The sequence below is a fragment of the Lepus europaeus genome, chromosome 13 (genome assembly GCF_033115175.1).
Source record: "Lepus europaeus isolate LE1 chromosome 13, mLepTim1.pri, whole genome shotgun sequence".
In the NCBI taxonomy this organism is placed as follows: Eukaryota; Metazoa; Chordata; class Mammalia; order Lagomorpha; family Leporidae; genus Lepus; species Lepus europaeus.
In genome coordinates, this window is record NC_084839.1 from 21763891 (window position 1) to 21779644 (window position 15754).

Here is a 15754-nt window from a genome sequence, read left to right on the forward strand (position 1 = left end):
TAGCCTGTTGAGCCACGGTGCCGGCGCATCTGATATGTTTTTAAAAAACCAAAATAAGCAAATAGAAAAAGAAAAACCTGGGGAAAACAGGCAGCTGAGAAAACTTTATGTATATGTTTATTTATACAGTTACATATGTGAGGGATCTTTAAAAAGTTCTTGGAAAATTCATATTATGAAAAAACTATGCTTAGACTTAAAATTTTTGCATCCAAATAAACTTATTTTTAAATTCTATTTTTTTAAAGAGAAGTTTGGTTTTAAGGATTTAAAGGAATGATGTTTATAAAGTACAGAATATGTTTTCCTTGACATGTGGCAACATCACTATTAGAAAACAAAGACATCACTGAGAACAGTACAACAGGATTCACACTGTTAAGTGTTATTAAATTCTATTTTTTGAGCTTTCTGAAGTACTCATATACCCATGTGTGTGTAAAATATCTGCACAAAGATGTAATGCTGCATGCATAAAGCAAGAACAGCATATTTAAAACCTTTTTAGTTGAAAGGCAGAGTGCTCCCATCTACTGGATCACTCCACAAATACTCACAGTGGCTGAGGGCCAAAGCGCAAGGCTGGGAAGTCTGTCTACACCTCCAACCACTTGAATCATCAGGCCCATCTCCCAGGGTCTGCAGTAGCAAAGGAAGCTGTTGGAATAGGGAATGAGAATAAGGAGTTGGAGCCAGGAATCAAATACAGACACTCTCACTAGGATGAGAACATCCTAACCGGCATCTTAACCGGTTACATCGTTAGTGATGTCTTTATAAAGCCATCAGGAGTTAAGTCATGGAACCCCCTCCTAAGTACCATAGTCAGTTAAGTTTTCACCCTCTTAAAACCACTAATATGTAACTTTGAGGATTAATCCCCTGCATGAGTTTAGGGGTGGTGGAGGAGGCACAAATTGAATTCAGACTGTAGCAACTGGTAATGGTTGATTTCTGAAGAAATCAGAATATATTGAAACGCTTACCTTTGAGCTGGTGCTGCGGCTCAGTAGGCTAATCCTCCACCTTGCGGCGCCGGCACACCAAGTTCTAGTCCCGGTCGGGGCACCGATCCTGTCCCGATTGCCCCTCTTCCAGGCCAGCTCTCTGCTGTGGCCAGGGAGTGCAGTGGAGGATGGCCCAAGTGCTTGGGCCCTGCACCCCATGGGAGACCAGGAGAAGCACCTGGCTCGTGCCATCGGATCAGCGCGGTGCGCTGGCCGTGGCGCGCCTACCGCGGCGGCCATTGGAGGGTGAACCAACGGCAAAAAGGAAGACCTTTCTCTCTGTCTCCCTCTACTGTCCACTCTGCCTGTCAAAAATAAAAAAAAAAATAAAAAATAAAAAAAAATTAAAAAAAAAAATGCTTACTGTTGTTTATTCTTGCTGGTAGATTGGTAGGTATTAATTTGTCCTGTTTGTATGTTTAAATTCTGGCCCAGCACAGGTGCCTAATTCCAAAATAGTGAAGCAAGAGGATTTTAGATTTCCCCATTATTCCTTCTCTGTATTAGCTGCCTTATGGGTACTGCTCTACCACCTTAAGCGGAGCTGAGGTGTTGTATTAGTCCTCCCACCTGCCAGAACCCAGCACCAGGAGCAGCTAATGAAGACAGACAGGCTGTACTGTGGGGGAAATACTAGAACAAGGAGTTGGGAGCCTCCATGCCGAGGCATGCCCAGTAGTCATGGGATCTGTCAGAGGTTTGATCCATCCGTATCCAGTGTCTACTCTGAGCAGAGTGAGGAAAAACTTTAAATATTTGAACTATAGCTAGCACAGATAATTACATAATTACTGGAGAGATACATATTTAGAATAAGATACATATTACTTAATGTATTATAAAACAATGAAAATAGGTTTGTGCTTATTGATACTAAAATGCACTAGATATGCATAAATTAAACCACTAGTTTTATTTTTTAATATATGAATTAATTTGGGGGAGAATTGGCATGTTAACATTATTCAGTCTTTGAACTCATGAACATATTGCATGCATAAAGCTTCTTTCAGGAAGGCCTAATAATTTTAAATGTGTTAGTTTTACCATCTTTGTCAAATTGTTTCCCAATTATTTTGTTTTTTGGTGTTATCAATTATAAATGAGATTATTTTAAAATTTATTTTCCAACTTTTTGCTGCAGTTTTCTAGAAACAGTTGTTTTTATGTGCTTAACCTTGGGAATTCACCTTCCCAAACACACTTACTGTGTTCACCTTTGAATATTTTATGATAAATTCATTTATAAATCTAATAATGGTTTTTCTGATTCTTAGAATTATGTACCTTAAAATTGTTTGAATTAATAAAAACAGTTGGGGGGCCGGCGCCGTGGCTTACTTGGTTAATCCTCTGCCCGTGGCACCTGCATCCCATGTGGGCGCCAGGTTCTAGTCCCCGCTGCTCCTCTTCCAGTCCAGCTCTCCGCTGTGGCCCGGGAAGGCAGTGGAAGATGGCCCAAGTGCTTGGGCCCTGCACCCACATGGGAGACCAGGAGGAGCACCTGGTGCCTGGCCTTGGGCCGGCATTGGGCCTTTTGCGGAGTGAACCAATGGAAGGAAGACCTTTCTCTCTGTCTCTCTCTCATTGTCTAACTCTATCAATTAAATTTAAAAAATACACAATTAAGCCGGCGCCATGGCTCACTAGGCTAATCCTCCGCCTTGTGGCGCCGGCACACCGGGTTCTAGTCCCGGTCAGGGCACCGATCCTGTCCCGGTTGCCCCTCTTCCAGGCCAGCTCTCTGCTGTGGCCAGGGAGTGCAGTGGAGGATGGCCCAAGTGCTTGGGCCCTGCACCCCATGGGAGACCAGGAGAAGCACCTGGCTCCTGGCTTCGGATCAGCGCAGTGCGCCAGCCGCAGCGCGCTACCGCGGCGGCCATTGGAGGGTGAACCAACGGCAAAAGGAAGACCTTTCTCTCTGTCTCTCTCTCACTGTCCACTCTGCCTGTCAAAAAAAAAAAAAAAAAAAAATACACAATTCGGTCTTTCTTCTCAAACATGCTTTTGTTTCCTTTTCTTGCCTTATTGTACAAAGTAGGATCCCCAGTGCATCTAATACACTGATGGATAGCAGTGATGAAAGTGAACATTCTTCCTTTAGTCTCAGTGTTCAGAGGACTTGTTCTAGCTGCAGGTTTTTCACTGATTCCCATTATCAGATTGAAGTTCTTTTTAGTTCTTAGTTTGCTGAGAATTTTATTTACCATGAATGAATGCTGAATTTTGTCAGATGCTTGTTCTGCATAGAGTTTTTAAAAATATATTAATATAATTACATTGATGATTTTATTTTTTAAATCAACCTTTATTCCTTAGAAATAAACCACATTTGATTATGATCTATTTTCTTTCTCTATGACTGGATTTGATTTGCTGTTTTACATCTGCATTCACAGGCTGATTTTCTTTACTGGTTGTATCTTTCTCAGGTTTTGTTATTAGGGTTCTGATTGCCTAGTAAGATAAACTGAGAGGTATCCCTCTCCTATTTTCCTGAAAGGGTATCGAGATAGTAAGTATTACTTCCTTCAGTGTTAGACAGACTCAACAATGAAGCCATCTGTGCCTGGAGTTCTATTTTGTTTTTAATTAAAAATTAATTTCTCTAATACACGTAGTCTATTTCTTTTTGTGGCTATTGTAGCGTTTTGTATTTTTTGAGAGATTTTTCATTCTATCTCAGTTACTGAATTCATTTGCATAATGTTGTTTAGAATATAATGTTTGTAGGGTCTGTAATGACATCCCATTTCTTATATTTGTAATTTCAGTTTTTAAATTTTCTTTATTAGTCTTTCCAAAGATTTATCAATTTTTGATTTTTTCAAAAAAGCACATTTTGGTTTTAGTTCTTTTGATTTTCTATCTTTATGCTATTTTTTATGCTATTATATTTATTATTTTTTGCTTAAATATGATATAAAATTTTTGTTTCTATGGAGCCAGCATTGTGGCATAGTAGATTAGGCCTCTGCCTGCAATGCTGACATCCCATGCGGGCACCGGTTTGAGACCCAGCTGCTCCATTTCTGATCCAGTTTCCTGCTAATGCACCTGGGAAAGCAGTGGAAGATGGCCCAAGTGCTTGGGCCTCTGTACCCATGTGGGAGACCTGGAAGAAGCTCCGGGCTCCTGGCTTTGGCCTGGTCCAGCTCCAGCCATTGAAGCTATTTGGGGAGTGAAACAGCTTAACCCTCTCTGGTTCTTGAATTTCAATTTATTTTTTTTCCATTTGCTGCCAATACTTATAATGTTTTTACCCATTATAATATCTTTTTTTTTTTTTGACAGGCAGAATGGACAGTGAGAGAGAGAGAGACAGAGAGAAAGGTCTTCCTTTTGCCGTTGGTTCACCCTCCAATGGCCGCCGCGGTAGGCGCGCTGCGGCTGGCGCACCGCGCTGATCCGATGGCAGGAGCCAGGTGCTTCTCCTGGTCTCCCATGGGGTGCAGGGCCCAAGCACTTGGGCCATCCTCCACTGCACTCCCTGGCCACAGCAGAGAGCTGGCCTGGAAGAGGGACAACCGGGACAGGATCGGTGCCCTGACCGGGACTAGAACCCGGTGTGCCGGCGCCGCAAGGCGGAGGATTAGCCTAGTGAGCCGCGGCGCTGGCCCCATTATAATATCTTTTAAGCATTTGCAGTCACTGCACTAATGTCTTTGTTAAGTCAAACATGTCAATCATCTGTGATAGTTTCTATTGACCAGCCCCCCCCATCTTAAAACATACACTTAACCATACAGCCAACAGTTGCAGCCCTGAGTACTAAAAACTTAGGTTCTCACAACTGCCTATACATAAGTACTCATAGCAGCTGTATGTGTATGTTAAAAAACTACAAACAACTTAAATACACTTCAAGGACTGAGTGGTTAAAAAAAGAAAAAATGTTGTGATTCCTCTGTACCATGGAGCAATAAAAAGGAATGACATGTTGATGCATGCAGCAACTGCATGAATCTCAAGGCTGTAATGCTCGATGAAGAAAACCATCTAAAAAGGACCCAGGTCGTGTGACTCAATTTATGCAGCATGCTGAGAGTGACACAGTTACAGAAATGGAGACAGGAGAATGGTTACCAGGAGTTAAGGAAAGGGGAGGAAGGGTGTAATTATAAACAGCAAGAGGGACTTTGTGGTGATGGAGCAGTTCTACTTTTTTTTTGGGGGGGGGGGGAAGGCAGAGTGGACAGTGAGAGAGAGAGACAGAGAGAAAGGTCTTCCTTTACCGTTGGTTCACCCCCAAATGGCTGCCGTGGCCAGCGCGCTACAGCCGGCGCACCGCGCTGATCCGATGGCAGGAGCCAGGTGCTTCTCCTGGTCTCCCACGCGGGTGTAGGGCCCAAGGATCTGGGCCATCCTCCACTGCACTCCCGGGCCACAGCAGAGAGCTAGACTGGAAGAGGGGCAACCGGGACAGATTCCAGTGCCCCGACCGGGACTAGAACCCGGGGTGCCGGCACCGCAGGTGGAGGATTAGCCTATTGAGCCACGGCGCCAGCCCAGTTCTGCATCTTGAGTGTCATGTAGTGTGAACCTGTACAAGTACTAAACTGTCATGCAGTTGTAAACAAAGACATACAAAATAAGTACATGCCAAAACTGGCAAAATGCAGGGAAGGTGTGTAAGGTGTCTAGTATAGATAATTCTATTGTGCCACTTTCCAGCTTTCTAGTAGCTTTGATCTACATGCTCTGGTTTCCCCAAGCCAATAAGAGGCTGGTTTTCTCCTTTAGGTCTAACCTCTCAGCACTTAACGGCAGTACTAGGAAGGATTTTCTGATGGCAAAATCTTACAGGCCTGTATCCCATCCAGTATGGGTGAAGCACACTTACTTCTTTCCACAGTCAGATCTCCTGTGCAGTCTACCTGCTTTGGTCACTTTCCATTGTGTTCAAGCAGTTGCTTTTTATATTTTGTCCAGAGTTTACCGTTGTCATCTGTGGGCAAGTTTGTCCACTTATGAGATAGTTGATGCTACTGGAGCCACATAGTTCATAGTACATCATTACTGGAACCAGAGCCCCGCTAGCTTTTGTTTTTTAGTGTTTTTAATATAAAATATTTGAAAAAATTTTAAACAAATCGAAGGTAAAATATAGTAACTTCAATACCTAATGATCAGTATTGCATAAATCAAAAGAAGAATTAAATGGTAACTGAAAACATGGAAATTCAGAATTTACAAGTAGGAAGAAGGATAAACATAGAAGTGTACCCAGCAACAATTTTTAAGACATATAAATGGGTCTTTCAGAAGCTTTGGGGGGGAGAGTACAGTTAGGCATTACCTAGCAGCGATGTTGAATAGGAACACACATTTATTTAATCACCAGAAAGAACTGCGGCATATAATCAGATCTCCACCCATCGTCTTTTGGAAATATCTTTGTATTTGGCCTTTAAAATTGCATTTTCTTTCTTTTCCTAGCATTTCTGAATGTTGTCATTTCTTAGAGAATAAAATGAACACCTAACCTCCCCTTTGCTTTTATTTTTTCTTCTCATTTGTTATAGTTGTTTGTACGATTGGCCTTAAATGCGACTAGAAGAGACTAGAGCCATCCCTGGAAAACATCATCCCCCTTCCCCTAGAAGCTGCCTTGTGGAGCACTAGATTTGACCATATCTCTTTTGAGGACTCATGAACAAAGAAGTCTCCCAGGTAGGAATTAGAGCTCTGGTTTTAAAGAGCTTTGTGTGTACAAAAGCTTTAAAGAACAGTGATCACCTTTTGACCATTATTTTTAACTGGAATGTTTTTGGTGTTGGAAGCATCAAGGTTACTGTAAAACAAGTGCTGACCTTTCCAAGTGAAAATGCTAAACTTCTAGGTTACTTTTTCTGAACCGTTTTAATGCACATTGAAACCACTATAGGCTTCAGATCCTTTTTTCTTTTTCTTTTTTTTTTTTTTTAAGAGAAAAGCAAGGTTTATTTAAGCTGGGGAGGTGAGCTCCAAGAGAGGCAAAGAAAGTGCTGGTGGTAGTTGTTTTTTTGTTTTGTTTTGTTTTATAGGCAGAGTGGACAGAGAGAGAGAGACACAGGGAGAAAGGTCTTCCTTTACCGTTGGTTCACCCCTAATGGCCACTGCGGCCAGTGCACTGCGCTGATCCGATGGCAGGAGCCAGGTGCTTCTCCTGGTCTCCCATGGGGTGCAGGGCCCAAGCACTTGGGCCATCCTCCACTGCACTCCCGGGCCATAGCAGAGAGCTGGCCTGGAAGAGGGGCAACCGGGACAGAATCTGACGCCCCGACCGGGACTAGAACCCGGTGTGTCGGTGTCGCAGGCGGAGGATTAGCTTAGTGAGCCATGGAGCCAGCCGTTGGTTGGGTTTTTTAAGCATAATTTTGGGGGGAAAAAAAAAAGCTATCAGCAAAGAGTCAGTTACAAGATAGGAATGAAACCCATCAAAAGACCTGATTTGTAATCTTATTTGCCCTTTTTGGCTTGCTCCTGATAAAACAAAAGAGCCATCCTCGAGTAGGTAAGATGTTTTCACTGTAAACTGGGAGCTCAGAAGGGTGGGATCACCTCTCCCTTGCTATTCTCATGATAAATTGGAACCAGCACTTTTGTTTTGCTAAAGGCAGCTTTTGGGGAGAATTAGTAGTGGGATGCATCACTCTGATCTTGCAAAAACTAACTGGGGGGCAAACAAGCATTTTGCACCCTGTTAGGGGGAACTCTCCTCATTTTCCACCGGGACCAACCGGGACCACTCTGGCTTCTAGCTGAGTAGGGAACAGTAGTCAACACAGGGTTCCAGCAGGAGGTGGCCCACGAGAGGGATGCAACGCCCTCTGGAAGAAATGCTTCCATCGAGGTTTCCTGTGCGTGGCCATCTAGAATTTCATTGCCTCAAGTCTGAAGAAAACGAACCTAAAAAGCAGATCAGATACACGGGGTCTAAAACAAAGACAGTCATTTTTAGGGGACCTAAGAAAGGTGCTGTCCAAACCAGGAGGAAGTTTTCCTATTGAAAGGCAAACAGAAATTGATAGGAGGGGCTTGATAATAATCAGGTGGGCATTAAGGCCTAGCCAGGCTTGCCTGAGACCCAGACCTAGCTCTTCACATGGGATTCTGGAAGAGACATCTTAAGGGAGGTATGGACCTCCTTAGGGAAGACACCCCAGTGACTCCCATTACTTGGTTAGCCTGAAAACAGAGCTTGCCAGAAAAGGTTAATTAATGTAGAATAGATAGAGAGTTTTTTTTTTTTTAAATTTATTTATTTATTTATTTGAAAGTCAGAGTTACACAGAGAGAGGAGAGGCAAAGGCAGAGAGAGAGGTCCTCCATCCGATGGTCCACTCCCCAGATGGCTGCAACGGCCGGAGCTGTGCCAATCCGAAGCCAGGAGCCAGGAGCCTCCTCCTGGTCTCCCACGTGGGTGCAGGGGCCCAAGGACCCGGGCCATCCTCCACCACCTTCCCAGGCCATAGCAGAGAACTGGACAGGAAGTGGAGCAGCCGGGTCTCGAACTGGCACCCATATGGCATGCCAGCGCTTCAGGCCAGGGGTTGCACCGGCCCCATGGAGAATTTTTTTAATAACTTTTTTAAAGAAGATTTTATGTATTTGAGAGGTAGAGTTACAGACAGAGATGGAGAGACAGAGAGAAAGGTCTTCCATCTGCTGGTGCACTCCCCAAATGGCTACAACAGCCAGAGCTGGGCCAGTCCAAAGCCAGGAACCAAGAGCTTCTTCCAGGTCTCCCACATAGGTTCAGGGGCCCAAGCACTTGGGCCATTTTCCATTGCTTTCCCAGGCCATAAGCAGAGAGCTTGATTGGAAGAAGAGCAGCCAGGACACGAACCTGTGCCTTTATGGGATGCAGGTACTGCGGAGGCCTAGCCTACTACCCCACAGAGCTGACCCCTGGGTGGAGTCTTAAAAGGAAATTTACAGTCCTGCCTGCAATGTTACTGACCCTATGCCATTCCCTCAAAAGCAGTGGTTACTTTGGAAGCTGGGTAGAGTGAAGAGCTTTTTCAGCTTAGAGCCAACATGGTCTGTGCTGCTGACCTAGGATTCTTTCAACCCCAGGGCAGTTCCATTTCCAATGACCCAGCTTTGGCTGGCAAAGCTGGCAGGGCTCTCTGGAATAGGCTTCACATCTTATGCTGAAACCTCAAATCCTCACGGAATTAAAAATATGGCAATAGAAGAACTGCTGAACAATTCCCAGATCTGGTTCTATAATTCTAACGTTATCCAGTTACTCTACATGTATCCATCTAAGTCTACTGTACCTTTGGACATTTTTACTCTGCTGCTCTAAAAAAGATTGTGAGCCAGCCCAGGTAGAACTAGTGTGTCCATGAACAGGACAGTAGTTGAGCGGCCATAGCTAGAAAGAACACACAGTAAGCCGAGATAGTAGATGGAAAGTAGAATAACAGTCAGAAACCAGCACATCAGGAATGGGAAGGCTTCCAGAAGCAGATTTTTTTTTTTGATTAATAGACTTATAGTTGAATCTGACATACACAAATAAAACAGGAATTTTCAGTCTGTAACCTTTAAGCATTTTTTTTAAGGTTTATTTATTCAGAAGGCAGAGTTAGAGGGAGAGAAAGATCTTCCATCCACTGGCTCACTCCCCAGATGGCTGTGACTGCTGGAACTGGGCCATACTGCAGCCAGGAGCTTCTTCTGGGTCTCCCACGTGGGTGCAGGGTCCCAAAGACCTGAGCCAGCTTCTGCTGCTTTCCCAGGTGCATTAGCAGAGACCTAGATTGGAAGTAGAGCAGCCAGGACTCCAACCAGCACCGCCAAGACTCCAACCAGCACTGCCAAGACTCCAACCAACACCCATATGGGAGCTGCAAGCAGCAGCTTGACCTATGCTACAGTGCCAGCCCCACCTTTAAGTATTTTTAAAATTTTATGTTTTGGAAAGACAGAGAGAGCTAGAGAAAAAAAGATCTTCCATCTGCTGGTTCACTCTCCAGATGCCCACAACAGCTAGAGATGGGCTTGACAAAAGCCAGGAGCCAGAACTTAGTGTAGATTTCCCACATGGTTGGTAGGGACCCAGCTACCTGAGTCATCACCTCTGCTTCCCAGTGTGGCATTAGCAGGAAACTGGAATTTGAGTAAAGCCAGAACTTGAACCCAGGCCCTCTGATAGGAGATGGAGGTGTCCCAAGTGGCAACATGACTGCTGCACCAAATGCTGACCCCAGGATGTGACTTTGAGTTATTATGTACTTTATAGACAATAACAAGGTTAAGAAGTAGAATGGGGCAGGCATTTGGATTAGTAATTAGACCTGCCTCCCCTAGCAGAGTGCCCAAGTTCTGTATTTGGCTCCTGACTCCAGCCTCTTGCTAATGAATTGGAGGCAGTGGTTATGGCTCAAGTGATTGGATTCCTACTCCCCAACCTGAAGTCCTGGATTAGTTCCTGGCTCTCAGCCCTGGGCCTTATGGGCATCTGGTCAGTGAACATCCAATGGGAGCTTTATCTCTCTCTCTCTCTCAAGTGCTACTTATTTTTATTTGAGAGGAAGAGTGACAGATCTGCCGATTGACTCCTCAGATCCCTGCAGCAGCAGGGCTGGGCTAGGCCACAGCCAGGAGCTGGAACTCCAGCTGTGTCTTCCATGGGATGGAAGGAACCCAAGTACTTAAGCCATCATCCGCTGCTTCCCAGGCCCATTAACAGAAAGCTGGATTGGAAGCTCAGAGTAGCCAGGACTCAAACAGGCACTCCATTCTGCTGTCCCACAACATCTGCCCCAATATATAAATAACAAATAAAAGAATTAAATTGAATATTTAAAAATCACAAGAATTGTTACAAATTACTACGTTTACCTTGTTGCACAGGTTTTTTTTTTCCCCTCTCAAATACATGCATGGTGTCTATATAGTGCATGTGCCACGAACTGTTTGAAGACTTCTTGTATGGCTTATATACAGGGACAATTACAGTCAATAGAAACTCTCCTCAAGGGAGGACACGCATTGGAATTATGAAACAGAAAAGAAAGTAAATAAGTTGGACTTCATAAAAATTAAAAACTTTTGTTCATTAAAGGATAAGTATAAAGAAAATAAAAAGACAATAAACCCACAGAATGGGAGAAGATATTTTTTTAAAAGATTCATTTTATTTATTTGAAAGACAGAGTTACAGAGAGAGGTAGAGACAGGTTCACTCCCCAGATGGCCACAACGGCTGGAGCTGCACCAATCCGAAGCCAGGAGCCAGGAGCTTCTTCTGGGTCTCCCACGTGGGTGCACGGGCCCAAGGACTTGGGCCATCTTCTACTGCTATTCCAGGCCATAGCAGAGACCTGGATTGGAAGTGGAGCAGCCAGAACTAGAACTGACCCCCATATGGGATGCCAGGGCTTTAACCCTCTGCGCAACAGTGCTGGCCCCGGGAGAAAATATTTGAAAGGCGGCTAATATCCTGAAAATATGGAATTCTTAAGACTCAACAGTAAAAAGACAAATAACCCAACTGAAAGTTCTACAACACAGTTGAAAACAAAAAACAAAACACCCTAAATTAATTTAACTGTCCTGATTTGAAGAAGGGCCTTAAGTAGACATTTCTCCAAAAATAACTTAAAAATGATGAAGCAGGATTATGAGAAGTTTATGCACATCACTAATCAACAGGAATTCAAATCAAAACCACTGAGTTGTTTTCACCTCACACCCCTTAGGATAGCTATTATCACACTTGATACTACACTTGATCTTAGCCAAAAGGCCGAGAAGCTATCAAAGACAAACGGTAGTAAATGTTGGTGAGATTGTGGAGGAAAAAGCCTTGTATGCTGTTGCTAGGATGTGGAGGAAAAAACCTTGTATGCTGTTGCTAGGAATGTAGATTGGTACAGCCATTATGGAGAGACCTACTGCTGCTGGTTCCTTTGAAATTAAGAGTAGAATGACTATATCACACAGCAATCCCTCTTCAGGGTATGTAACCAAAGGAAATGAAATCACCTCATAAACAATACGCACTCCATGTTCCTAACGTGTAAGAAATAACCTCCATGTCTGTCAGTGGACAAATGGACCTATATAGATACACCTATATAGATACCTATATAGATACACCTATATAGATACAGGTATGCATATATTGGATATTATTCAGCCTTGCAAAGGGAACAGATCCTTCCATTTGCTGCAACATGGGTGGGCCTGGAGGACATTGTGCTAACTGAAATAAAATCAGACATAAAAACTAGAAGATAACATGATCTCACTTATATGTGGAATCTTAAAAAAAAGTAGTCAGCTTTTTTCAGCCTGTAGTCTGGAGTTTTACACAATTCAGGATTGGGTGGCCCCATTGGTCTGGCAGTGCAGAGGAGTCATCAAGTGGTGAGTAGGAAGCAGAGACAAATTTGGCCAAACTTGGCTTAAATTACTAAGCCTCTTCTAAGAACTACCTTATGGCCGGCACCGTGGCTCAACAGGCTAATCCTCTGCCTAACGGTGCCGGCACACCGGGTTCTAGTCCCAGTCGGGGCGCCGGATTCTGTCCCGGTTGCCCCTCTTCCGGGCCAGCTCTCTGCTATGGCCCAGGAGTGCAGTGGAGGATGGCCCAAGTGCTTGGGCCCTGCACCCCATGGGAGACCAGGAGAAGCACCTGTCTCCTGCCTTTGGATCAGCGTGGTGCGCCGGCCGCAGCGGCCATTAGGGGGTGAACCAACGGCAAAGGAAGACCTTTCTCTCTGTCTCTCTCTCACTGTCCATTCTGCCTGTCAAAATAAATAAATAAATAAATTAATTAATTAAAAAAAAGAACTGCCTTATAAGGATAAGCCCCCAATGACCTAGACCTCCCATAATACCCACCTATCAGACACCATAATTAGGTAAGGTCTCCACCCTTATTAATCCCTCAACCCTTAACATTAAAAGTTTAAATATCTGCATGAGTTTGGGGACCCAAGTTCTGCTCAGTCCTTAACATTTCGGGGGGCACCTTTTGTGGCTTAGTGGGTTAAGCTTGGGACACCACATCCTGTATCATTGTGCCTAAGATCAAGTCCCACCTCCACTTCTGATACAGCTTCCTGCTAATGAGCACTCTGGGTGGCAGCAGATAATGGCTCAAGTACCTGGGTCCCTGCCAACCAAATGGAAGTCCTCACTCCTGACTTCTGCCTGGCTCAACCCTGGCTGTTGTGGGCATTTGAGAATTGAACCAGTGTATAGAAGAGCCTCTCTCACTCTCACTTTAGCTCTGCCTTTCAAGTAAATTAAAATATAATAAACTTAGAAAAAAGTTAATGGAAAATATAATTAATTAAAAGATAAGTTTAAAAGGTAGAGTATAATGAGATAGAGAATAAAACAGTAGTTACTGGGGGCAGGATGGGAGGGAAGAAATGGGAAGACACAGCTCAGAGAATACAAAGTATCAAATATGTAAGTAAGTCCAAAGATCTAACGTCTAGGATGAAATACCATTCAGCCATTCAGTTAAAAAAAAGATAGGGTGCAGATGTTTGGCACAGCAGTGAAGAAGCCACTTGCATTCCATATCAGAACATGTTAGAGCGCCTGGGTTCAATCCCAGTGCCACTCCTAATTCCAGCTTCCTGCTCATGGATACCCTAGGAGGCAGCAGGTGAGGGCTCAAGTAGTTGGGTCCTTGCCACCCAGCTGTGAGACCTACTTTGAGTTCCTGGTTACTGGCTTCTGCTTGGCCCAGCCCCAGCCACTGAAGACATTTGGGGAGGGAAACACTGATAGGATCTCTCTCACTTGCTTGCTCTCTCTCAAATAAAAAATTTAAAAAGACAAAATCCTGTCGTTTTTTATAACACGGATGCCACTAGAGATCTTTATGTAAAGTAGAATAAGCAAGGCACAGACAGGTAAATAAATATTGTAGGATCTCACTTGTATGCAGAATCTTAAAAGGTTTATCTCCTACAAGTTGAGAAAATAGTAGTTGCTAGAGGTGAGAGAAGGATGGGGGAAGTTGGTCAGTGGTTACCAATGTACACTTATGCTGTGGAGTGACTCAGTCCAGGTTCTTGTCTCCAACACAGGAAATTCAAGGATAGAATTTAAGTAAAGATCAGAGGAGAAGCGAGGTTTATTTGCATGAACAGTAAAAATACACACTCAAAGAAGTGTGTGGGCAGGCTCTAGAGAGAGCTGCATTCAACAAGGTTCACGGCCATCTCTACATGAACTGGAGGCATGGCGGGTAGTGTCTGGGGCAGAGTTTAATTGAATATTCAGAAGGCGAGGGCTTTGGGCATGGCTAGCATAGCACCCACTTCCTTGGCTTTTTCTGAGAAACTTGCATATGTCGTCTTGGTGACAGGTGTATGATGGGAGTAGCTGTTTCAGCATGGTGCTTTTCTTATATTTAGCTAGAATCATTGTTGGGGGTATGCACACTGTAGCCATGTTGTCTCTTTTTCCCTGGTGCCCATTCTAAGTGGAAAACTGGAAGCCATGGTTTCCTGCTGCACAACAAGGAGCGGGGGGTGTTGGCAGTGCAGACAACTCCAGCTCCTCCTTTCCCATGTCATTTAGATAGGAGAAATAGGTCCTGGTGTCGTTGCTCAGAAGGGTGACCACAGATGATGACCATATACTGTGTCTTTCAAAAAGTCTGTAAGAAAGGTTTCCTAATATTTTCACATAAAGAAATGATGAGGAGCTAGAGAAACTCACCTGATTTGAGCATTACAGAATGTATACTTTTAATGAAACATCGTGTTGGATGTGGCCTGGGGACAGTTGGATTACCTGGTCGTGGACACGCCCCCCCAGGGACCTTGGATGAGCACATGGCTGCCGTGGAAGCCCTGTGCCCCCGCAGGCCCCAGCAGGCCCTCCTGGTCACCACCCCGCAGGCGGTGTCCGTGAGGGACGTGCGGCGGGAGCTGACCTTCTGCAGGAAGGCGGGGCTGCAGGTGCTGGGGGTCGTGGAGAACATGAGCGGCTTCACCTCCCCGCACTGCCTGGAGTGCACCAACATCTTCTCTAGGGGCAGAGGCGAGGAGCTGGCCAGACACGTGGGAGTTCCTAGGCTCTGTGCCTCTGGACCCTGAGCTCACCAAGAGCCTGGAGGAGGGCCGATACTTCATCCAGGAGTTCCCCAAGAGCCCTGCGTTCCCCGCACTGACCACTATTGCCTGGAAGGTTCTGGACGGAGCTGCTGCTCACCACTCCTGACACGGGCAGCCCACGGTCACACCCCCTGAGAGGGCTGTGCGGAGCAGCGGTCCTGGGACCTGCAGGCTGCCCTGTCCGGGGGCAGTCTCAGGGCCAGCGGCTGTCCATTTCGGCCCGAAATAGACCAGCGTGGGGCCTGATGTCCTGGCCCCTGGCCCTGCTGAGTGCCCACCTGCTCTCCCGCTCTGGTAAGGGAGGGCACCTCGTGACCTCGGAAGACCCCGCCCCATTAAACACCTCCCGCTGCACGGTTTCAAAAAATTGTTTTTAAAACTGAAACAAAAATTGTACTCATGTGTGTACAATTTTTGTTTCAGTTTTAAAAACAATTTATTAAAGATCTAATTACAACATAAGGACTGTAGTTAATAATAGTGCATTGTATTCAGGACTTTTGTTAAATGAGTGGATGATACCTGTTCTTACTGCAGTAGAAAAAAAAAAGGAGTAGTCATGATGTATACTGTATGTATATATGATGTATAGAAGGTGATGTATATTTTGTTTCACTATCATAACTGTTCATATAAGTGTGTATGTATGTGTATGTGTATATC

The 15754-nt window shown here is 44.6% G+C and overlaps 1 protein-coding gene, 1 non-coding gene and 1 pseudogene across 10 annotated transcripts in view; 2 read left to right on the forward strand and 1 right to left on the reverse strand.

Moving 5' to 3' along the window:
- Positions 1 to 15754, forward strand: part of NCOA1 (nuclear receptor coactivator 1) — a 266512-nt gene that overhangs the window by 133948 nt on the left and 116810 nt on the right. For 7 of the 9 annotated variants that reach the window (XM_062209051.1, XM_062209056.1, XM_062209057.1 and 4 more), the window contains one exon: positions 6533 to 6680. The exons of the other annotated variants lie outside the window; for them this stretch is intronic. The gene's annotated coding sequence lies outside the window, so the exon portion shown is untranslated. The remainder of the gene's footprint in view (positions 1 to 6532; positions 6681 to 15754) is intronic. 9 annotated transcript variants of the gene reach the window in all.
- LOC133772296 (cytosolic Fe-S cluster assembly factor NUBP2-like) lies at positions 7808 to 15197 on the forward strand (annotated as a pseudogene).
- LOC133773113 (U2 spliceosomal RNA) lies at positions 11571 to 11763 on the reverse strand. Its single transcript, XR_009867893.1, has one exon. It is a non-coding gene; the product is annotated as a U2 spliceosomal RNA (small nuclear RNA).